Here is a 26,317-nt window from a genome sequence, read left to right on the forward strand (position 1 = left end):
GGTAGAAAAATAAGTTACTTTTTTGGGTGTGTGTATGCGTGTGTGTGAAAGAGAGAGAAAGAGAGAGAACACACACACACACTTGTATATATAGAATAAAATATAGTGTTACCATTGCCCATTTTGATTTGCCCACACTAATAGAAAATATCATTGGCATATATGGTAAAGAATAACAGGTACTGTAAAGTTCACTTCAGAAGGAAAAATCATAGATGGAAACACTAAATACGAGCTAAAGTTGACTTAGCACTTACAATATTCTGGTAGTATTAAGCACTTCACAAGAATTATTTTATGTAATCCTCATAACAACCTTGTTTATAAGAGAAAACTGAGGCTCTGCTGCACTTAAGTCATCTTTGCAAACAACAGAACTAGGTTTGAAAATCAGGTAGGTTAATTTGCAAAATCCATGTTTTTGATAGCAATAACACACTGCCTTCCAAATTTATCTTGTCCAGTCCAACTTCCCAGGTTTCCAGATGAGAAAACCGAGGCCCAATGGTATAAAATGTCTTGAACAAGGTCCACAGTTGGTTAGGTACAGAATCAGGAACAGGCATGAATTGTCTGGGGGCATTTTGCCTTGTCATTGAAATATATGACTCCTGGAGACAAATATCAACAAGTAAAAGAGACAAGTCTGGGAAGTGAGCAAGATAAAGTCATATGCTTTCCTCTTCTGCCTAACTTTGGAATGGTCTGAATTCTGTTTCTCATAAAATCTCCAAGAGACAACAATTACATTCATGGGAAGGAAAACAATCTGTTTGAATGACACACACAAGAGATATTTTTGTATAAAAGCGGGAATGGGGCAACTTATTGCCTCTTAAAGATCAAAAGGCCCTTGGAGGAATGTTCTTCCTTACCACCAACCAGCTCCTTATCCCAACCCACAGCTGACTGACTTCCTTATTAGGTTTGGACAATGGAAGGACAAAGAATTTAAACCAACTGGGCTTTGTGAAACTGCAGAAGAGTAAGTCTTGGGGAATGGAGGCAATGTCCCCAGGGAGCATGGCTGGAAGTAGACCAGTTGGGCAGTGAGGGAGGAGACAGTGCCCAAGCATATGGATACCTCTTTGCAGATAATCCAGCCTTGGCCGAATACAGTTCTTGCAAATCCAAGCCTTCTTCATTTTCCAGAAGACTATTCCCATTTATTCAGACTGCACAGGCTTCTGCTGCTGGGATGTCTGATGGCCTCTGTCTTCAGGTGAGGCCAGGGGCCAGTCTCAAAGGCAGAGTCCTGCAGGTTAACCTTGAAATTAAGCAGCTTTCTCAGGCCTGGAATCTACTGCCAAGTCTCTTGGCTGCCCTCACCTGCTCTTGTGCTTTCCTTATTGACGAACAGGGTAAGGGTGGAGTAGCCATGTGTGATAGTTAATATTGTCAACTTGATTGGATTGAATGATGCAAAGTATTGTTCCTGGGTGTGTCAATGTGGGTGTTGCCAAAGGAGATTAATATTTGAGTCAGCAGATTGGGAAAGGCAGACCCACCCACCCTCAATCTGGGTAGACACAGAAGTGAGGTCAGAATAAAAGCAGGCAGAAGAACATAAAAAGGCTAGACTGGTTTAGTCTTCTGGCCTACATCTTTCTTCTGTGCTTCTTGCTCTCAAACATTGGACTCCAGGTTTATTGGACTGGCTTCCTTGCCCCTCAGTTTGCAGATGGCCTATTGTGGGACCTCACCTTGTGACCGTGTGAGTCAATACTCCTTAATAAACTCCCCTTTATATATACATCTATCCTCTTAGTTCTGTGCCTCTAGAGAACCCTAACTAATACACCATGGGACATGTCTAGTGTAGTCAGATAGCTCTTCCATCATAATTCAAACCCCCAAGTTAGCCTCATTATGGTTCTGAGCCTCTATCTGGTTGTCCAGCTTCTTCTTGTAGATGCTTTGTCAAGGGCCATCATCCTTTCCTAAATCTCAGCTTTTGGACTGTTTTATTTGTGTAGCCCCCTTGGACACTTCACCTGTTTCTGCTGAGAAACTCAGTAATTGCCTCCAGACTCTACCTGCTGTGGAAATCTCTTCTCTACCCATTCCCCTTCTCACTTGTCTTAGTTTATTGCAGTTTCATCCTGTGAGACCTCACGTCAAAATTTCTTGTTCTAGAACATTAAGCATGATAGTTTGATAGGTGTAACAAACCACCATGGCACCTGTTTACCTATGTAATAAACCTGCACATCCTGCACGTGCACCCCGGAACTCAAAATAAAATTTTAAAAAAATAACATAAATGTTCTCTGAAAATGTAAATAACATTGGACTATAACTTGTCAATTATTCTAACTTGTGAGACTGTAAAGAAATAAAGCTACTGCAACTGCTACTGCTACTACTATCATTACCAATTACCATCTTTTGAGTGATGGACATTGTGCTAAAGTGCTTTACAGGTATGAACTAACTCAATCTTACAACTTTAGAAGATGGGTAGTGAATATCCTCCTTATTTTAATTTTATAGCTATGGAAACTGATATATAAGGAGTTGAAGCCAGAGACTGCCAAGTGCTGTGCACATGGAGCTGCATGGAGACCATGCTGCATCCTCTGCGATACAGATTCCCTCATCTTCAGGGCAGCTGGGTAGAGCCTGGGTGAAACCCCCAGCCTCTACCTCAACTGGTCCCATTTGTTCATTCCCGGCTTCCAATCCCAGCATTTGTGCCAACATTATTAATTTTAATATATTCTATCACCTTGAATATATTGCGAAGGACCAGTTAAAGAAACTTGGTTGAGTGGTAGAGTCACTCTGAATACAAATATGTGGAAATTAGAACCTGATTTCAGAATCAATATTCATGATGATGTTTTTCCTAACAAAACAAATAAAAGGGGGAAGAAAGGAAAACCAAGGATGGCTATAAGACAACAAGATCATTCAGAACCACCATAATTCCTCTAATGTTATAAAATGTCGGGAAAAAAGTGAGAAAGATAAGCAAAGAGAGGAAAATCAGGTTGACAGGGAAGGTTACAATGATAATGGTTGAGAAGGGAAGGCTAAGGCTGTCTTGAATCTCAATGTTCAAAAAATTCCTAATGAGGATTTTACTCTCAACATTCATAGAAATATGGACAAGATAAAAGAAATTTAAAGCAGGGTGGGTTTAGGACTGAACATCTGTAAGTCTTGCCCATGTCAGGGTTTGATAAAACCCTGAAATGGGCCATTCAGGACCACCTGGGAACCTTTGAGAACAAAACTCTACCAACACTACAGAGTTTGGACATTGCCCCTTTTTAAAAGCAGGAACTTATTACAGAATATCTAGCCCTAGGTACTTGTAAATTTGAAATTTCTATAAGCTTTTAGTTTTCTTTTGCAAACAGAGTAACTCATTAAACTTAATGGTTTTTACTTGGATGCTTGATATTTGAGGATTTGGAAGTATATCTAGCCATCCCTTCTCAGCAGATTCCCCAGGTGGATTTCCAAGATGCATGCACTATTTCCAGGAACCTTTCCTCCTCACTGTTTCATATTTCTGGTATTCATCTCTAAGGCGCCATAGATGGCACTCCACATACACACAAACAAATGATTTTAGTCCAAGTCAGAGCAACACCCTATTCTATGCTACCATGATAGTTTGTTAATACACATGAAACCATTTAATATGTTCAAAAGCAAAGCACTAAAATCTTTATATTAAAAAGGACCCCCAAAGGAATATGTGCTCCTTTCACAAAAACATAAAACAAATGACAACTGCTATTAAGTCAACTATGCAGAAGAAATATTGATTCCTGACAGTAGAAACATTAACAGTTCCCTAGACTGGATTTATGTCTAAATGATACCAAAGTGATTCTTCCCCAAGTGTTTTACAGGAACGTGAAATTTGTAGGAAACCTTGAGGGAGGTTCAAGGCAATCTCAATGTCTTTGTCATACCGTCATGGCCACTATTGCTTGCATATATGCCTCTTTGCAAGAAAGCAAGTCATCTTGCTTTAAGATGCTGTCAGCTTGGGAATGTCAGCTTGGGTTGAAGTAGAGAGCCCCAAACATATTTTGGCTTCCAGACAGTGAAACAGCAAATGCTTTGCTTTCTAACTAAACTCAAGGAACAAAATTTTTCATGTCTGCTTTGATGAATGAATTATTCAGAAGCAGTGAGTTCATCTCTTTTAGAGTCCAGAAATTGGTGAAGACCCATATAAATAGTAAACAATGCTTTTTTGGCTTCATGCCCCAACCCAAACAGTATGTTACATGTAGACAGCCAGATTCTGCCCTTGGACACACCCAGATGAGTCCTACTATAGTCAATGAAAATTGCATGAGAACTTCTGGGGGGCAGAATTTGGCTGGGGTGGTATGCATAAAGCTCAGCTTCTGAGGGTGGGCAGAATTTGGCTGGGGTGCTATGCATGAGGCTCAAAGGGCATGGCATACACCCAGAACCCAGCTCAGAGGTTGGATTCATGTGCCTTTAGAGACAATGCCTTTTCTCTTTGCAGTATATTAACTAGCATGCCTTAAGCAGCCCGAAAACTGATCCAGGAACCAGTGCATCCTAAAACTGTCCAACTGTCTAAAGTCATACTGTAAAAAGACCGAGTCATCTTACTTCTGAAGTGTGCTTTCGTGTAGACATTTCGAAGCTGACCACAAATAAAAGTGAAAACAGATCCAGAATAAGTACAGTAAACAATGGAAAACAAATGGATCCTGGAGTTCAGATGAAACAAGGCTGGTTTTGCACGTCCCCATATTCTGCCTTTCCCTCCCCCAAATGTTTTCTTAACATTTCTAGCATTATTAACAGAATTAAATTATTCCACATGGGTGCAGAATCAGTCCTATTGTGCCAACATTTTTTCTTTTTCTGCACTCAAGATAGTAGAAATACAGTGCATTTTAATGGCAATGGCACTGATCTTTTATTATGGCAATTTAGGTCTCAGTGTTTACCCATGGGAAGCTAGGCATTATTCAGAACATATAAATGACAACGACTTTGTCTCTGAGTACCTTACCATGTTTTCCAGCAGATGCTTTCACTTAAGATATTCCATCTTCGAATCATCCACAAATGCCGATTGCACTGAAATAATTTTTTTTTTTTTTTTTCTGAGAAGGGTAATGGCCTGGACAGTGATATTCTTACAAAGACGAAGGTAGAGGACCTCACTACTTCAACTTATAGAAATAAATAGATGCAGGATGAGGTGTGGCATCCCATGATTCCTCCTCTTAAAGCTCATATTATCTAAGAGATGTTTATTAAGCATCTTTTATGTGTCAGGTACTTTTCTAAGTGTTAGAGAGACTGCAATTAGTTAACAAGTTCCAAGTATCTGCCCTCATAAAACTTGCATTCTATTATACTTCAAGAGGGAAAAATAAAGAACTAGACCAATGCTGTATTGCTCAAGTAAGCATTGATTTAAATCTTTTGTAAGCATTTCTTCTCTTAGTTTTATGCTCAATGTTATATTTATGCACAGTATGTACAATGTTGCCAAAACCTGTAAGCTTTCAGAAGGCAGGAAGAAGTTTACACACACTTTTCTTTGTAGGGCGATAATCAATTCCTAGATGATTATGATTAGCCCCTTTGCAACAAAAAATAATAAAATACTATCATCTCAAAACCCCATGCTCCATTTAGTCAACATACTACCATGGACTGCTTTTCGTGTGGAAAGTGAATTTTCTCGGGTTTTGAAGCTGATCTTTCCAGATGACCAGGTAGAAAAGTAATATAAATCTTTTCCTCTTCTTCCAAAAGTAATGTAATCAACACACTGTCCTTCCCACTGTAGATTGTAACAATATGTTTAACAGTCTTCAATAAAACTAGCATTTGAAAAAACAAACGCAACAGCACAAATGTGCTGGAAATGGTTTTGAATTATCTGATTTTCTTTAGGAACCCTAAAGAAATTTAAATTTAAATTTTGATTTCTTTAGGTTGCTCAAAGAATTTGTGTCTAGTTGCATGATCATATTACTTTTGTGATCATTTTAATCACTGGTAAAATTATTAGTAGTTGTGTCTATTATTTTTAATGGCTCAAAAATAATATTTTGGGTGGTGAACTCTTGTTTCTTTCATGAGGATGGAATAAGAAGATGTAATAAGAGGGAAGGGAGGGCATAGGAAATACAATAATTTTCTTAAGACTTAAGGAATTTGAGGCTCATGGTAATTAAAGGCACAGGCTTTGGAGTCAGAAAAAATAGGCTTGAATCTGGCTCTGCCACATACTCACATGATTTTAGGCACAGTTGAACCCCTCAAAGATCAAGCTGCCCATCAGTAAGATAAGAATATTTTACTTAGCTGTTGTGAACATAAAATGGAACAATATTCATGAAGAACTTGGTGCAAGGCCTGACATACCTGTGAGGACTCTATAAAAGGTTGCTACTTTTCATTATCACTATTATTAGTATTTTATTTTATTATTACATTGCATAAGACAAGAGGGAAAATTTAGTTTAGTTTTTTTTTTATTATTATTATACTTTAAGTTCTAGGGTACATGTGCATAACGTGCAGGTTTGTTACATATGTATACTTGTGCCATGTTGGCGTGCTGCACCCATGAACTTGTCAGCACCCATCAACTCGTCATTTACATCAGGTATAACTCCCAATGCAATCCCTGCCCCCTCCCCCCTCCCCATGATAGGCCCCGGTGTATGATGTTCCCCTTCCCGAGTCCAAGTGATCTCATTGTTCAGTTCCCACCTATGAGTGAGAACATGCAGTGTTTGGTTTTCTGCTCTTGCAATAGTTTGCTGAGAATGATGGTTTCCAGCTGCATCCATGTCCCTACAAAGGACACAAACTCATCCTTTTTTATGGCTGCATAGTATTCCATGGTGTATATGTGCCACATTTTCTTAACCCAGTCTGTCACTGATGGACATTTGGGTTGATTCCAAGTCTTTGCTATTGTGAATAGTGCCGCAATAAACATACGTGTGCATGTGTCTTTATAGCAGCATGATTTATAATCCTTTGGGTATATACCCAGTAATGGGATAGCTGGGTCATATGGTACTTCTAGTTCTAGATCCTTGAGGAATCGCCATACTGCTTTCCATAATGGTTGAACTAGTTTACAATCCCACCAACAGTGTAAAAGTGTTCCTATTTCTCCACATCCTCTCCAGCACCTGTTGTTTCCTGACTTTTAATAATCGCCATTCTAAATGGTGTGAGATGGTATCTCATTGTGGTTTTGATTTGCATTTCTCTGATGGCCAGTGATGATGAGCAGAAAATTCAGTTTTATCTTGCCCATGAGCAAGAAGAAGAAAAGGAATGAAGTATGATAGAAAACACTTGTCTTCCAAATAAAATTATAGTTGATAAAAATTGGTGTTATTATTTTCCATTATCATCAACTACCTGGAATAGGTAAAGAGTTTTTTTTAAAGAAACATGCAACCAATTGCTAATTTCCTATAATCTGGGAATCAGAAATAGTGTGTTTAAATGGATAGCCATGGCAATCTTTAAATTTCATTCAAATTTCTTATTGTAGCTAGTTATAGAAAATGGAACAAACAGTGAATAAAATCTGGTCATTTATATATTTTCTGGTGCAGGCTACACTCTAGAATAAGAAACACTGGGGATGGTCACACTTCAGATCCCCACGTTTAGCTCCAAATATGCAAGTAACTGGCTTTTCAATATTGTGATTTCTACCAGCTATCTATAGAAAGCAAGTGTGACTCAAGGGACGGAAGGAAGGCTCAGTGGTCTTTAGGTTGTGTATGTTAAATGAGCTTGCTGAAGTGAACAGCATCTGTAAACCACCATTTGAACAGAATTGGATTGTCCTCTTCAATCTCCATCGGGTTTCAGTTCTACCGCTCACTACTTGCAATCACTAGGCTTTGCTGGGGAAGGTGTTTACAAGGCTTTAAAGATGACGAAGTGGAAGTCAGGCTTTTATAATCTTAACAGAAAACCTTATCCATAATGAACGAGACAGGGGACCTGAATACACAGTAAATATAGACCCAGCAATAGAAAGAGGCTTTGGGGGTTTTTAAATGCTATTTTGGTGATGATCACATTGCAAAGTCAGAAAGAAGACAACTTTAAGGTGACTCTGTGTGTGTGTGTGTGGTGTGCGTGTGGTGTGTGTGTGTGCGTGTGTGTATGTGTATCTCTGAGTACTGACACCACTGGGGAAATGTCCATGGGGGATAGAAAAAAAATCATTCATCCATTCCCTATGACCCTGTTTCTTGCAGCATATCTTCAAGTCATTTGTCTGGTCTAGTTTGTAATGACTAAGTGATGAGGCTTCCATAATATTCCCAGTGAGACTATTCCATAGTCTACAAAATTTCACTGTTTCCTCTTATTTAGCTTAATTTTACTCCATTTCAAGTCACTGTTTCCATTCAAGAAAAAAAAAGAGTCTGTTCTTTAAATTCACGTCATAGGAAATAGTTTTTGTTTTCTTTCATTGTTAATGATTGGGTTTCTCGGTGGCCACGCTTAACATTTGCTAGAAGAGATGTAAGACTAAATGCAGATTTTTGCTTGTTCACAACAGATATATAAGCTGGTCTATGGGGTCAGATCCTCATCCAATGCACTTATAAGGGCATTTTTAGATGTATACATCCCGACCCAGAGGGCCTGAGCAAATGTGATAAACCATATATTACATAACATCTTTAGGGTTGTTATTTTTCCCCCATTCCTATGTCCAAGGTATATAAACATGAGTTCAAATCAATTTGAAATGTCCCACAAGATTTCAATCCTGAACTTATTTCTAGAAAATACACACTGCCATCTGCTGTATCTCCCAGAAGAAAGGGCATCCTCCTGTGAAAAAACTCAGTCTTCATTTTTATGGTTAAGATTGTAGACTGGCTCACTATTGCCAGTTTTTCCAAACCTCTTATTCATTGTCCAGGTGAAATCTACCCCTGAAGATGAAGTACTTTGAGTACTGCAAAGTTTCTTACCAAGACACACCCACAAGATCCTGGTTGGGAAGATGTTAGGATAAAATTTTCTCTCTATCCTCATTGAAATAACCCAAGCCTGTGAGAATAAGGCACACATCTCTAACAAAATACATCTCAGACCACCCCCACAAGATGTTCTAAATTGTTTGAGATTGCTTACGTAAATGTAGCTTCCAAATCCCACTAAGACTTGCTGAATCAGAGATTTCTGCAGGTGGGGGAAAAGTTAAATGCCCCGGATGACTCATGTGTATGCTGAAGTAGAAGTAACGAAGGTCTTCATCCCTTTCACTCTATCCTGGAGAGTGTTCACACACTTTCACTATCGACCCACTTGTTGGCAGGAATCTTCATCTTTCTACCTATTAGTACTCACAATGGAACTATTGCTCTGTGTGAATAAGTTGATCTGGTTCACATTAAACACATTGTCTGCCACCATGGCATGATTGCTTGAGATCAGTGTCAGGATGTGCCTGGGAACACAAACCCTGGCAGTGGCACTTCCTGGCTCTGTGACCTCAGCCAAGACACTTAACTGTGTCTGTCTCAATTTATATATCTCTGAAATGGCAGTAATAATAGCAACTACCTCATAGGGCTAGGATACAAATTGTGTGATTAAGTTAATTAATATGTGTAAAAAGTGTTTAAAATAATGCCTGAAGCATAGTAAACACTTTATGATTATTATTATTAAATCAAGAAGACTATAGCTTCAACTTCTGTATACAATATAGAACCTTCTGTATGCCCTGTACACCTTCCTGGGTAGAAAACAAACAAACAAAGCAACTTGAGTCTACAGTAAGCAGTAGCAGAAAATAATGGGAACTTTCTTTCCGTGGTATCCAGAATGAATAACAAAGACCTTAAAAGGCCATGAGGGCCGGGCGCAGTGGCTCACGCCTGTAATCCCAGCACTTTGGGAGGCCGAGGCAGGTGGATGACCTGAGGTCAGGAGTTTGAGACCAGCCTGGTTAACATGGTGAAACCCTGTCTCTACCAAAAAATACAAAAAAAATTAGCCAGGTGCGATGATGGGTGCCTGTAATCCCAGCTACTCGAGAGGCTGAGGCAGGAGAATCACTTGAACCAAGGAGGCAGAGGTTGCAGTGAGTTGAGATTGCGCCATTGCACTCTAGCCTGGGTGACAAGAGTGAAACTTTGTCTCAAAAAAAAAAGAGTCATGAATACAACATCCCCACCCTGCCCCCCACTCCTGCCTCAGACTACAGCCACTCTCAAACAAGGCCACACCCATCATCCAAGGCAAGATGACCTCAGAGTGCTGCAGCCCCCAATGTTATGTAAAGGGAAAGGAGTAAGTCCTGCTTTTTGGCTGGATACGCAAGAATAAATCTTTAGACACTGATGACAATGACTTTTGAATGTCAGAAATGAAAACAAATGTCTGCTTGGAGCACAATGTCATTTTCCAGGCCCACAGTGAGTGGAGCCACCATAGCACTTGTGCTAAGAAAGGATTTTCCTTTCTATAAAAAGATTCTGAATAAAATCTCGCTGTTTTTCAGGAATCTAGCCCTTCCAAAATCTGTTACCTGGCTTCATCTGGGACAGGTTTGCTATAGTAATGACTTTTTCACTGCAGGTATTCAGCATTCTGCTTGTTTCACAAACTTTCTTCTCTGCGTTTTCCAGGCTAGTGCCAAGGATAAGGCTTTTCTATGCCAGGTTTTCTGAAAAATTAATAAATCTACTGCCATAATCCTAACTGCCTCAACTGACAAATTTAATAAATGACAGGATGCAAAGTCCAGGTTGCCTAATGGGATTGCTTTCTTTTCTTTTTCTTTTTTCCTCTTTGACAAGTTCTACAGAGTAGCACTTCTGAGACATGGTCAAGTGCTATAAACCTAATCCTTAGCAATTTCCTCCTTAGCTCAAATAACCTAAATATTTTATGAATGGTAAAGCGTTTCACATGTCAACCATCAACCAACCCTTGTCTATCCTTTTACTCTGCCTCGCTTTTCTTCTGGTTGTTTGGGTAACTTTCTTTAGGAAAACATACTTTTGTCAGTCTTTCACACAAAATGCACAGGATATTTTTATATGCTCTCTTTAGAAGGTTTCAAAAGGAGTATGCTATTCCCAAGCAAAATATACTACATAAAAGCTATCAAAATTTTCCAATAACCTTGATATTAGTTAAAAAAGAAAAAGAAAAAGAAAGTCTGGTTTGAGTGTTTGGATAAATAAAAGCACCAATTCTAGGGAACTGAAGAGCCTCCTGGTGCACAAAAAGGAGGCATCAGCTCCAGGCTCTCTTCATGGAAGAGGTAGCTCTGGTGGCCTTTCAGGGCATTCTTGATCTGATTGGAAATGTGTTCGGGCCCAGAGTCCATCCTGTCTCCTAAGAGTTCCTTTGTTCAAGGTGGCTGTGGGCTACCATCCAGCAGAACAGTGATTCACCCATTAAGTCTACAGCAATCTTCCTAAAGCAAAAATCTGCAGGGATTTGCAGTGGCGCTGGGGTAGTTTAGCTTGTAATGAGAAATGACAAGTTATAATGCATTTGTGAACCTAACACTTTGGGGTACAGTCCATCTAACAAAAATGATTTTTAAAAATATAAAAAAGAAAGAAAAAAATGTACTATTAAGTGCTAAGTCAGCTACTATTTCAGTAACTTAGGTATTTTGCCTCCTTGGATTCTTATGATAGTTCTGAGAGGTAGATATCATTTTCTGCACTTACAGTAGGGATTATAATGCTCAGAAAGTTAAGTAGCATGCACAAAGCAAAAAGGAAACAGACAAAATAACTGGTGGTATTTGAATCTTATGGCAATAAAGAAAACAAGATTTATTTAAACCCAAGACACCGATGTGCTTTGAAATATTACTCACTAGCACCAGGATGTATTATTTGCTAAAATGAGTTAAAATTCACTTATTTTGACTAAAGCTTCTGACTTTTTCTTTCACTACTGTCAACAAAAAAAATTCCTACAAAAATTTCTCAATATATTGATGTTCTACCTCAGCAATTCAAAACACGTATTTTCCCTCTTAAAAATTATTCATCTGTACAGTTCTCAAAGAATCTCACGAAAAGGAGTGCACCATAGAACCAACAGAATTTGTATCAAAGGAGCTGGAGTTATTCTTTTGTCATAATCAATCAATCTTAGCACAATCACTTATTCAACAAGTGCATTTATTGAACCAAGTTTTTGCAAAGGGCTGAGGATAAAAGATAAATATGAGTCTATAGTCAAGAAGATCACTGGGGAGGGAAAAGACATAATATCAAATTATTACTACAATACAGTTTGATAAATGCTAGGAAATGCACATATGCATTGGAGAAATGCACAAAGGCAGGTTGGGGAATCTGTGTGTGGTTGAGGATTCAATCAGAGTTGCTGAAATTCTAAAGGAGGGATTGGAGATCTCCTGGTGGGCATTATATAAGGAGATGCATGTTTCAAGCACAGGAAATAACATAGGTCATGCAACTGTATAAAGCTGCCAATATATCTGAATGACTAATCAATACAGCATGAGTTTGGCCATAGGGCAAGACAGGCGGGGAAGGTGTATGGGGTCCTGGTAAAGAAGTCCTTGTATTCCAGGCTATAGAATATGAATTCTGACCTATAAGCAAAGGGCATGCAGAGTATGTACCTAATACTGTGAAGCCCTAAATCCTAAAAGTACCTACAACTTGTATCACCTCTTCTAAGCAAGGTAGCCCACCATTTATTTGGGGGTCCATGTTTTTCATCATGTGACCCTGTAAGTTTGATAACAATAAAGTGGGCTGAGAATCAGTGGCTGGCCCAAAGGTTGGACATGAGAAAGCCCATTGGCCTGTAAGGTACACGGGATGGAAAATGTAGGAACGGAGAGGAAGGGATAAATCTAAGAGAGATACATGACATGGAACTGAGAGTTCTGTTGACTAGATGGATGTGGGGAATAAGAGCAGAAGCAGCCTAGGATGATTGTCGTTTCCAACTACCGTGACTAATGGGACCAATAATCCAGACGGTGAATACAACAGGAGGAACGGACTTCAGAGAATAGAAAAACAGTGTAGTTTCAGAAGTCATAAGTTAAGAAATTGAAATGACTTATAAAGAGAGTGATCATGTTTTCCAAATTAAAAAAACTGTTTTATAAGGACATCCCAATATGCAGTTTTTGTGAGAAAATAAGGCAGGTATTTCAACTTGGAGCTATTGCTATAACTATGAAATGCTGTGTACTTTAAGTTAAATACTGATATTGAAGGTCAGTTTAATATTCATGGAATGAAACTTTGCATTATCTCATCTTTTCTCTATCCTATTGAACAAATACAAATTTATCCCAAGACTTACTGAGCCCCTCAGTATGCAATGCATGCTGTAGACTGAGGAAACTTGGTCATGACCACTAGAAAATCCTTTGTCAGAATTGCCCTGACCCACTTCATACTTTGTTCGTATCCCAGTCAACCCTGGCCTTACCCTGCCTTGCTCTTTGGACATTCATCTTTCAGGTTGTGCCTGGCTTCTCCTCAGGGAGCTGCCTTGTCTTATCTCAGGCTGACCTTCACTCATTGTCATCCTCTCTTTTGGGCACTGCCTCAGGGCCAAACTTCTGGTGCTATCAGTTGGCTCTGAAATTTCATTGGTCTAGATTCATAGCATAAAGTCAAATCTTTTCTCCACAATATCTAAGACAAAAAAAAGATGCAACCTGTAGCCACACTTAATATAGAAGGCAATACAGCTTACTGATGAAGACCAGGGTGTGGTATCAGAAAAAATTAGGTTCAAATCTCTGGTCTGCTATGTATGATATAAAATCTCAAACAAGTTACTTTAGCTCTCTAAGTCTCACTTATAAAACAGGAATGACGATGGAAGCTGCCTCCTAGCTTTCAAGGTACCGATGTGATAATACAATCGGATAGCTTAACCTGGTATGTAACAGAGAATAAAAGCTCAATATTTCTCCTACTTCTCTTCCTTCTCCTTTTCCTCATCATTGTTAATTCTCTAATATGCTTCTTGTTAGTACGAAGTCTACCAAGTTGCCATCCTTCAAAGCACTTTCTCAGAAATGTCCAGGTCACTCTCTAGCTTACAGTCGGAAGTTCTCTCCTTACCATATCAGTGTTCTCATCCCTTTTGAATACTTTTGCATATAATCACTTGTTTTCACAGATTGATGACTAAACGGGACAACAACACTCAGATCCAAAATCCAATACTCATCTCCTTTCCTACTTCTAGATGCTATTAGACATCTTTTACTGACTATTTAGTGGGCGCAACACATTGCTTTTTTTTGTTTTGCTTTGTTTTGTTTTCCTGAAAGGTATTTGTTGTACACAGACAAACAGAGAAAAGGAAATTCTGAAAGGAAAGAACTTTGAAGTCTAGGATCCAAATGGGTTATTATAAACAACTGAGAGTGTTTAAAAAGAAAGAAAGAAAAAGAAACATTTAAAAGAGGTCAAGAAAGTACCTCCACAGAACCCTTTTCATTTATATTATTTCAAGTACAAGATCACATATTCAAAATGTTCCTATTAATTTTCATACGCTGCATTCACTCAGCATGTTTGACCATTTCACTTCATAATGTTTTGGCACAAAAATGTAAATAACATTGCACTTCACCTTCCCAACTTCCCATAGTCCATTTTCCGTAATAGGGGGAAGAATACACTAACAGTCAGAAACTATGCACATTCTGCTGGTTGAAATCCAAATGTAGTTTTTTTTTAAAGTTTTCTGTCACAACTTGTTCTTGGGAGTTTGCTCCTTGCCAACTAAAAACTATGATTTTCAAGAGAATACAGACCCTCTTAACAATCAGACAGGATTATTATAACTCTGTGTCGATGTGGGTTGAAGCCCCATGAAAGCATCAATTTTTGACTTCAGTTCAAGATGTGGAACCCCTGCTTTTCTACTTAAGATTTTATTTCTCTTGAAGAACTTCTGGAACATTCCTATTTAACTGCTCTTAGGAGAGAAGCCAACTTTAATTTATTTAGTGAAAGAAGATGGGCTTTAAACACATTTCAATTTGAGGATGGGGTCCTACTGGAAATAGTTTTGCAAGTAGCTATTTACAAAATGTTTCACTGTGGTAATAAAGAGAAAGGGAGTATGAGGAGAACTGGGTTCTAGTCTTGGCTCTCTGCTAACTACCTCTATGGCTTTGGGGAAGTCATTTTTATGTCTAAGCCAGCTTTCTTCCAGTGCACCTCTGGGAAGACAGGGGTATAAGTTATTCTACTCTCAAAGATGCTTGAGCCTACTGGTGTATTATACATCACGCAATTTCTTCCAGAAGGAAATCTGTAAGTTTGCTTAACCCAGTGTTTCTCAAGCTTATTTTACCATGTAACTACAATTAGTGTTCTATGGAACATTTACTTTGGGAAGTGCTATTCTAGGTGTATGTTTACTCACCACAAATATATTAGCATATTGGAAGAGATGTTTATTAAAATTCCCATAAATTCTTGCATTATTTGACTGCTCAAAATGTCTGTGGAATGAAATAAAAATTGAAGAATTAAGTTATTTTTCTTAAGTTTTAAAAAGAACGTGAAACTTCTATTTATGGAAATATGGTGGATTAACTATCCTGAAAAAATCTTCTTGACCCAGGACATTAAAAAAATGTTAGGATACAGATTTAAAATATTTTAAACGTATGGCTACATTGATAAAATAAAAAACAAAAAAATCTTTCCAGAAGGCAGGAGGAGGGTAGGGAGGATCCAGTACACACAGCATTTGGCAAAATATTAAGTGAGTTCTGAAGCTAGCAGCTTCCCCAGGAGCATCTGTCAATACTTTCTGACTTATAGCTGTGGTATAAATGACCACAGGAAGAACAGAAAACATAGCTTAAGGGTTGTACAAGATGAGGAGTCATATTTGTGATCCCTCCATAAAGCTGGGCTTCCCAAAATGTTATAACCTCAGTGAAATGGTGAACTATAAATAAATACATCTCATGGAACAATGTCAAGAATGCTGACGCTGCATGGAGGGTGATAAAATAATTTCCTTGAGAATTTAACCATAAGTCAGACCTCATACAGGTTTACAGCCTGAATTCACACCACTCTGAGAGTAACAAACACTATAAGGTGAAATGTAGCTTAAAAAGTTGTTAATTTGAAGTATCATGGGTGTCTATCAGAAACAAACACAAAGGAATATGCTCTCGATCTGGACCTCAAAGAATTCTGACAGGTAAAGTTCCAAGTAACATAACATATTAAACATACCTGGAAATAAATTACCAAAAACTGCAGAAAGCAAAACAAATAAATGAAAGAAACAGATCCTTAAAGAGTTCAGCTATTAGATTATCAGATCCAACATATAAACGTTTTACAATGGAAGAATCAAAGTTATAAGAAAAAAATCAGTCTATAAGAATAATACGTGAAAACATAACTTTTAGAAGTAAAAAGTAAATCATTAAAAACTCAATGGAAAGGTTAAACATCAGTATAGATATAGAAGAAGAGACATTTAGCAAATTGCAAACAGCAGATTAGATACAGCTGAAGAGACATTTAGTGAACTGTGAAACAGAACTGAAGATAATAATCAGACTTAAAAAACACGAAAGTTAAAAGACATGAAAGGTAAAGTAATCAGGGTTAACACGCAGCTAATTGGAGTTCTAGAAGGAGAAAAGAGACTATCAACATTGAAGAATCTTTCAGAACTGTTGACAGACAAGACTTCTCAGATTCAAAAAGTCAAACAAATTATAAACAAGATAATACAAATATAAATTCATACATAGATACATCTTACATTTTTAGTAAAACTGCAAAAACAAAACTAACAAGCAAACAACAACAACAAAAAATAAAGTCCAAGACAAAAATTTAAATTTAAAAGTCGAAGGAGAAAGAGAAAAGATCACCTATGAAGTAACAACACTTAGATAGAAAGCTGACTTCTCAACAGCAGGAATGAAGCCAGAAGCACAGACGTTACTACTCAAAGCAAATAGTTTTGTATAATATCCTATAATTATGAAAACAAAGTAAAAAGTATCAGAAGCTGACCAATGAAATGATCAACTAGAGAAAGAATGTCATTAAAATTAAGGGTAATCACTAATCATTTCTGAAGTGCAGTCTCTAGGGACAGGAGTAGTGAGCTAGGCTGCCTGTTTACCACATCAAAGATGCAAATTCCAATTTTTGTTGCCAACCCTCCATTCCACCTCTTCTGCAAACCCAGAGATGTGTACCTTAGATAATCAACCAGAAATTCCATCTAGAGTCAAATTTATAAGTATAATGCAGGCAAATCCAGTAACTCATGAAATCTAATTATGGCTTTAAAAATCAGCTAAAAGAAGGCACATACGAAGATTGTATGAAGATAGTCTAAGACAGTGCGTCCTAAATATGCATTAGAACTATCTAAGGAGTGTTCTTAAATAATACAAATAGCTGGACTGTGCCTGATCTACTGAATAGAATCTCCAGCACAAGAATCTGTACTTTTAAAAGCCTCCCTAAGCAATTCTGATACATGGAAAAATTTGGGAACCACTTGTCTAAGGGAATTCCAGCTAGATCTAGCCTTGTGCTCCAAAGGCCCAGTACCTGATTCTTATTAGTTCTCAGTCCCATGAAAGCTGACATACTCAAAATCAAACTGTCTTTAAAACTCATATGGGCACCAAATTGCCACTCCTTAATGTATATAGCTGTCATATGAAGCACTGCTATTCATGTTCCCATGATTGGCCCATTCTCCACCTACAGTCAACTACATGGAAGCATTATTTCAAGAAGAGACTTTGTTTGCATCAGAAACCATTGTCACATGGACCAGACAGCTACAAGTCCAGCATATTGCATCAGCATATTTTCTTCGTGGAAATTAATAGGTTGCTGGTCAATACGGAATCAGAACAAGGGAATGAGACAAATTGAAGATCCCTTGAAATATCCTTCTCATCAAAGGAATTGTTTTTAACACAAGACCAGAATATGTAGGGCTTTTGACAATAACCCTGTGAACAATGTAATCTACCTTAGTATCCTCCTGATAATGGAACTCTGAGTATGTGAACAAGATTGGGATGTGCACTGCTCTCATAAAACTCCTTCATTAACTGCTGTACCCTGCTTTAGAGTAATACTTTAAAAATATACACTCTTCCTTCCTGTTCTATGACACAGGTGCGTGTTCATATTTCTAAAGTCCAGATATATCTTAAGACAAATATATAGATTTAATGTGACTTTGTTTTTATTAAATCAATGCAGTTTTGCCCATCAGAGTGTAAAAAATCGTTTCTTCCATTATAACTGCAAATTTTCTCCGGCAATGCTTCATGTTTACTCATCTTAGGCCAACCCTTGACAAATCACGTGTGGCCAGAGGACAGGATTAAAATCTTTGCTCATGATCTCCATGTGTGTGGGAGAAGTTACACCAGAAGAAAGAGGGGCTAGACCAACAAAAGAGGGAAATAAGATGTGTAAGGCCAAATAGTTACTATATTTGTAGTATTCCTGATTAATTCCAAAGGGAGCTTGTGTCACAAACAAACCAATTCATTTAAGTAACATGTTTATAAGAGCACGGTTGCAGCCCAGGTGAGAGCTTCAGTATATTTTTGGATTGTTTTAGCATTAGAAATTTGGACTGAAATAAGATAAAATTATTTTTATCTTATTTACTTATTTACTTAAAATAAGTAAATCCAGAAATATTTCCATTTTTTATTCCTTCCTGTCTTTATTAAACATTGGCCTTGATTGTGAAAACTTGCCAGCATTCTACTATTTGTTTACATGGGACCTATGGAAACAGCATTAAGCAATTTATTCCTCAAACTATCATTTTTCTCCTAAAATTCTAATGTGCAACATTATTATTATTATTTCAATCATATCAAGCTGACCTACCTAGGTAGCCCTACAGACCTCTGATCACTAGAATACATCCATAGCCTCCGAATTTGCTGAATAAAATCTCTAGTATTAAATGGCAGTTCCCGGAAATGCAAATCAGTTAGAAAGCTGTTTAGGCAAAATGGCAACTGAAAACATTCTTTGATTTTAAATTATTTTGTTGCTATTTTTGAGCAAAATTATTTGTCTATATTGCATTGACAGTAAAGTGTTACAAAGATAGAGCTTATGGTAATGGTTCTTTTGATGAAGACAAATTTATGTTGTACTAATTTTAATCCAGTGGTCTTACCTTTATCATAACAACTTTAATTTTTTTAATTGAAAAGGGAAAAGATACATTCTATATAAACAGCAAATGCATTTTCTGTCAAAGATAATTAATGTCTGATAGAGAAAGTTTATGAATTTTGTACAATAGAGGATTTTTGTTTGCTTTTTGAACAATCTTTGCAAAATAGCTCTCTCTGCTCTTTTGACATCTGTTAGCTCCTCCATATCCTGGAAGTATTAAGTGTATTATGCTTTCAGCTGCAAGCAAATAAGAACAAATCTCAGCCACCTCATTTTATAAATCTTTTCAATCATTTGCAATATTCTTTGACTAGAAAATAAAAGGACTGCATCAAAAAAGTAATTTAGTTCATTGCTTACAGATGACAACAATGCACACCAGTCAGTGTCTAAAGACAGAGTACAATACTAAAACAGATAACACTCAAATATTTATTCATCACTTTATAAGTTAAAGAGTTTCTAAAAAATCATTGGTAATATCTCAAATGTTTATTTTCTCAAGATAAAGTTATCAGAATTTAAATTATCATGTGCATGTAAGTAAACGTGATGCCTTAACATATTTGAATTATTTGAAGATTGTATTTAAATTAATGTTATTTGTCTGCAAATAATTTCTGTAGTCCATATTATTATTTATTCTATTACCTGTTGAAATTATTTCTTTGATCTGAGTTAGGCCTTCAGAGAAAAGACATTTTAAGAAAACTCTCCTCTGTATCATGGCTCACTAAGTATTTAGAATACACTAAAAGCTGTATCAGTCCATTCTCACACTGCTATGAAGAAATACCCGAGACTGGGTAATTTAATAAGGAAAAAGGTTTAAGTGACTCACAGTTCCACAGGGCTCGGGAGGCCTCAGGAAACTTATAATCATGGCGGAAGGGGAGGCAAACATGTCCTTCTTCACATGGAGCAGCAAGGAGAAGTGCCAAGCAAAATGGGGAAAATCCCCTTATAAAAAATTCATATCTCATGAGAACTCACTCATTAGCATGAGAACAGCAGCATGGGGGTAACCGCCCCCATGATTCGATTACCTCCCACTGGGTCCCTCCCAAGACACATGGGGATTATGGGAACTACAATTAATTCAAAATGAGATTTGGGTGGATTTTCTTGATACGAAGACTGATTTTCAATTGTATTCCTGGACATTTTGGGTATTAGGAGACTGGATCTCATTTCAGTCTTCTGTCTTAGGAAGCCTCCTCTGACTGCATGCTGGCCGGGGAAGGGGTCCTGCCTCATTATAGCAAGCTGCAGGTAGAAGCCCAGGCCCCCATTTGGTCTCCACTGACACCCTGCTGCGGGGGGAATGACTCCTCAATACTACTGGGCAAGGGTGGAGCTTCAGGGTCCCCCTGGGTCTCTGGTGATATCAGAGACCTTCTTGCTCCTACCCATGTGGCTTTCATGGATACAGCAGGTGGTGGAGTGGGTGGCTTGTACTGCTGGAAGATAACAGTCCAGGCTTTTCCCCTTGGTCTCTAACACCTCACCAGCAGAGATGGGCAGGCATGACTGTTACTACTAGGTGGGGGAGGAAGTGCTTTCTCCCCATGGGTCTCCACTTTTGATGCGGGCATGGGCATCATTACTGCCAGGTAGGAATGAAAGTCTAGGCTTCTCACTCTGCCTCTGCCTTTGCTGACAGAGGTGGAAGTGGGGCTGCCATTTTTTCCTGTGGTGTTTGGCTGAAGTAGGGAGGTTACTGTCTAAATGTTTTCTGTCATGCTAGCCTGCCCCTTTCCTGGTTCTTCGGCTAGAGAGAGCAGGCATTTCTTGAGTTTTGTTTTTTTTTTTTTTGGTCAAAATTTCTTTGGTTACCAGTTTCTCCAACACCCAGTCTGAGATATATGAAGCAAAAAGAAATCCCAGAATCTTATTGTCATGTTGATCCTTAGATCCCAAGATTGCTAGCTGGTTTGCCTCTTCTCTCTGCTTTTCAGTCTTACATTTATCTCCAATATCTACTTTTCTCTGAGATCTTGGCCCCACACGTGTTGACTACTTTCGTGTCCCTAAACCCATACCCAGCAAAACTGGTGCAAGCTTTAAGCCACCATTTCTAGTAGGTCTTTCTGCCATGCATGAAGAAATGGTAATGCTCTAAGTGGGGAAAGGGAAAGAGTACATAGGGCTTACTCCGGCGTGTTTCCTTTCTCTTTGGGATATCGGCCCTGAAGCCCTAACTCTCTTGGTAGTTCCCCGGTGATTTTGAATAGATTTTTGAAAACTTATCCAGTTTTTCTTACTGCTCTTGCTGGAAGGGTTACTGTTCTTACTGTTGTGCTACAAACTGGTCTTCTTTATCAGAAATGAAACTCTCAGATACCTCCTTAGGATTTGTATACAATATCACAACGAGTATTCTCTTCCTTCGTATCTGCTCAGGACTTATAATTCAATTCTGACAGCGGAGGCCTGAGAGTCAAGACAGACTGCATTTGTAAAGTTTAATAAAAAATGAATCAAATGGTTACTAACGAATTATTAGGTTTTCACCAGGGCTGATATTAAGTTTGTGTGCACTGGTACATTCATACTGGTTACTAGAATACCGATCTATTTCATATTAATTAGTAAGTAACTCCTGTCATGCATCACCTGTGCCCAACCTGGGATCTCAGTGGAATTCTTAATGATCCAAAACATTAAGGCAAACACCCAGCTCAGGATGCAACCTCAGTGACACCATTCCAATGCCCTGGCCAACACACTATTATTTTTAGTGAGGGGGTATGATTAACTATTGTTAAGGTATTTTGAACACCACTCCTGTATACTTATCTCAGCTTGTTTATTTTTCATTTATTATAGAAATTAATTATATTTTTCTTTTGGTTATTTCCACAGATAATTGCTTAATATGACTCTTTATTTATTTGAATAATATGCAACAATATAATTAGCAAAAATATTTGGAATTGTTTCTGCTAGTATACTCTTAATTTCTAGTCTACGAATATCTTTACTTTTCATTAATGTAATTGAAATCAGACATAATTGCCAGTTTAAGCCAAATAACTTATGGTAAGACCAACCTCACAGCTGAGATAATAAGTAATTCTTGCTAATCAAAAGTGTTACATTGAATATGTGAAACTAAGGACATCCTATAGCACATATCTTATGGAAAATAATCATTAGCAAATTAGTTAATAGTGGCCATCTTTATTCTTCCTTTACCCCCTGAATCATTTTCTTCTTGAACTGTGGTATCAGTGTATTATTGTCAATACACATGTCTGAAATCATATGCTCAAATTTCACAAGCCTTAATCAATATTTCACTTACTGATCTTCCATAGGAAAATTCAAGGCATTATGCAAGCTAAGGTTTTTTCTTTCTTTTTTCTTCTTCTTTGGAGACAGCGTCTCCTTCGGTTGCCCAGGCTAAAGTGCAGTAGGGCAATCATAGCTCACTGCAGCCTCATATCCCTGGGTTCAAGCAATCCTCTTGCCTCAATTTCCTGAGTAGCTAGGACTACAGACATGCACTACCACCATTAGCTAATTAAATTTTTTAATTTTTTAATTTTTTATTTTTTTTGGTGACAGGGTCTCACTATGTTGCCCAGGCTGGTCTTGAACTCCTGGGCTCAAGTGATCCTCCCACTATGGCCTTCCAAAATGCTTGGATTACTGTCATGAGCCACCATGCCTGGCCCTAAAATTATTTTTCTTTAAACCAAATTACAAACAGAAGCCTAATTAATGATTTTGCCTAACTGTAATACAACTACAATTCTTCACTCTGAAATCCACCAATTTAGAAAACATTACATGCATTTTTAATACCTTAACTTTTTTTCTTTATATGCTACATTGAAAATGGAACCGTGTGCTGCAAATAAAAGAAAAAGGGAGGGGCAAGAATGCCAGCTGTGAGCCACCGTCTCTTGCTGCCCCCAGAAAAAGAAAAAGAAACAGTGCTTATAGATGTATTCATATTTCCCAGTGATTGTGACCAAGCCTTGGAGGCTTTTCCTGGATTTACCTTAAGTTCCTGGTTACTAATTTGGTCCAAAGAAATCTCAATATCAAATGTACATTCTCTAACCGGGACTAAGCTTTCTTTACTAGGATTTATGAGACATACTTATCTTTGAAGATACTGTAAGGATTGGGTTACTGAAGACTGAAGACTGCCAAACTGTCAAATTCACTTCACTGAGCTAATTTAGTCATGGTTCTTATCCCTAAAGAATGAGTAAAAATACAGGTAGGCAAACCAAGTTAATCTGAGAATAGCCATCTTCTCCAGGAGTGGACAATCCAGCAGCTTATTCTCCCTAATAGAAGAAATGGTTGATATCAATTTTGTATATATTCTAGTTCACTTTGAGAGGCTGTTTTCCATTGATAAAATTTATGTAAAAAATGTGAAATGTATAAATGTTGGAGGGGTGTAGGGGGAAATGATGGTGGCAGAGGCTGTGATGGTTTTGACCAGCTAAAACTAATTATTGAGCCTGCTTAGAAGGTAAATGGCCCCTGTTAATGGGTTTCTTCAAAAATATTTTTGCTATCCATCTATCACATGCAATATTACCTTGCATTTATGGGCTCCTATAGATGTATATGTTAATATTATTAATTTCAGACAGTAGGTAAAGTTATTTATTTTAAAGTGAAGACACAGAGACTCAGCATGATTAAGTGACTTGCTACAGGTAACAAAACATATAAAGACGAAAGCCAGATTCTAACTCTTTGTTCAGTATTTACTCTTTCCAGTTCTCCACAGTCCAGGTAGTACCTGCATCTACTATAATCACATCAGATAACATTGTTTAACATCCTCAAGGCATGTTAGAGTAATTTTAGCATTGTACTTATAACTGTTTTAAAGTTATTTCTTCCCCAGTCCCTGCTACAGAAAAGATGAACTGGAAAGAGATCAAAGGGGACATTCTCTGGCCCAAGAGGTCAAGAATTCACGTGTATGAATAAGGGATTAGTCTACAAGAGTTCCTCCCAGAAGCAAGCGAATCTCATCCTCTGAATGTAATCCCCAGTAATGTAGAATTTTAATGACATAAAAGTGTTAGAAATCTCTATGAGAAGAGGATGACCTAAGCAGTTCTGAGTGGCCCACTTGAAACACTGAAAATGAGAATGAAAAGAATGCTCTTAGCCCTGTCCAAGGGAGACACCATCACAGGAGCTTAAGTTTCAGATGATGATAAAGGCATGTTGGTGAGTGGAGCAGAACCAATTTTTGATAAAGCTGTGAAACTCACCACCCCCCTCACCTCCAACACACACAAAATGGCTCCAAACTACCTGCTTCTTTTTGCCCGGAAGCCATGCTCAAACCATCTTGTGAATATCAATGTGCCACATTAGGTTCTTATTGAGAAGAAGAAGGTATCATACTCAGAAATAGAAAGATCCAGAAACTGTAAAAGGCTTTTCCCACAAAAAATTTAATACGTACTCATTCAGCAAGTGATTGAGTGAGTCATACACTCATGTTTAGCACTGAAGAATCTAAAACGATAGACACCATTGCCCTTTAGGAGCTCAGAATTCAACTGGCTTTTTGGTGCAAATTAGTTTCATGAGTGAGTTTAAAGGGGAAAAACCAATTTCATCAGGGCCTGCAACCTAATGGAAGAGTAAATCATAGCAATTCAGGTCAAATAACTGAGAAATTTCTAGAGTTTAGAGGTGAGAGCAAATCTAGGATCCCAGCCTAAATAAACCTGCATGAAGTTGTAAGCACATCAACATTGGTACATTTTCTCAGTAATTCATCAATGGCACTATTTCCTTTAATAAAACATAGGGAACTTCAGAATTTAGCATTGGACAGCAAATCAATGGCTGGAAAGGGGTGTCTGAACCAACCCCCAGGCTCTCCACCTGGGCTTCGCCTACCTGTTCACCTTCTCCTCTCTGATTCTTATGCCTTCTCCTATGGGTCTCTTACCACCCCTCCGTTAGTGCTCTAAAATAAACAGGAACAAAATTAGTTTTACTTATTAGTTTTCACTGAAATTGGTTGAAATGTTCAGAAAAGTTTCTTTTACTAAATATTAAAGGAGAACAAAGGGGAAATAAGAATGCTACACACATAGGCAAACTAATTAAGAAAAGCTTTCTGAACCTATCAAAGCTAATTTGCCTGTAGGGCCTGAAAGTTCTATCTCATTCTATATGGGATTCCCTGAAAAAGAGGTGGCCACCCTCTCAGTTCCAGGATTAAAATAATTCCTAGCAAGAGGAAAAGGTAGCCCAGTGTCCTCTGGCTAGCATCAGTTGGTCTCCACAGGGCAAGCTTTTGGATGTTGTGACCACCAGAGTTTGTCACAAAAGACAGATTTCATTGCCATTTCTGGCTGGGTGTCTCACTAGTCATTGATGCCAGGAAGAAGCTTATGCTCAAAGTCAGCCTTCCTCAGCACAGAATCAACTGGACTCCAATATCTTCCCACCACATCATAACCAAAGTGCCCACAGACACAGAGTCACATGAAAGTTTTTCTCTCACTCATTCCTGTTAACTGAGTCCCCTTTGCACTCTTTTCCTGTGTTACTCATAGTAACACAGGAAAAGACAACCAGTGGTTAGAAGGGTGAAAGGACCATAGTGAAAAGACTAGAATCTACTGGACATCCCAAGATACTGTGATAAAAAGGATCTTTATTATGAAATAACCATGTTCCTCTATGCTCCTGTTGTTTTCGCTAACCAAGAACATAACAATTTCATGAGATGAATTCAATCTGAAAAGGAGTAAGGAATGAGGCCTCTTTATACCACTTTTTTCCTTGACAGGAATGATAATATTTCTCTGGATTCTCTTATTATATTTAGGCTCAAAGGACGCATATGCCAATCTAAATACACACTGCCCTCAAACTTTTCTAGACAATCTTTTGGTTTGAAATTAAAAGCAATGACCTAAATGTGGTGGCTGCAAGAACACTTCTGCTAATGATTTTGCTAGAAATCTTTGGTTAGGAGCAGAAGAAACTTACAAAGCCCAAGTGTTTACTACCTAACTTCCTTATATCGTAGACCACAGATATTAATAGAAATGAACTGGCATATGCTTGTATTAATAGACAGC

The 26,317-nt window shown here is 38.0% G+C and overlaps 1 protein-coding gene across 8 annotated transcripts in view; it reads right to left on the minus strand.

Annotated features, from left to right (window-relative positions):
• Window positions 1-26,317, minus strand: part of SUGCT (succinyl-CoA:glutarate-CoA transferase) — a 752,487-nt gene that overhangs the window by 54,243 nt on the left and 671,927 nt on the right. For 2 of the 8 annotated variants that reach the window (XR_010585693.1, XR_010585692.1), the window contains one exon: window positions 25,122-25,191. The exons of the other annotated variants lie outside the window; for them this stretch is intronic. The gene's annotated coding sequence lies outside the window, so the exon portion shown is untranslated. The remainder of the gene's footprint in view (window positions 1-25,121; window positions 25,192-26,317) is intronic. 8 annotated transcript variants of the gene reach the window in all.

This window comes from Macaca fascicularis, chromosome 3, assembly GCF_037993035.2.
Source record: "Macaca fascicularis isolate 582-1 chromosome 3, T2T-MFA8v1.1".
NCBI lineage: Eukaryota > Metazoa > Chordata > Mammalia > Primates > Cercopithecidae > Macaca > Macaca fascicularis.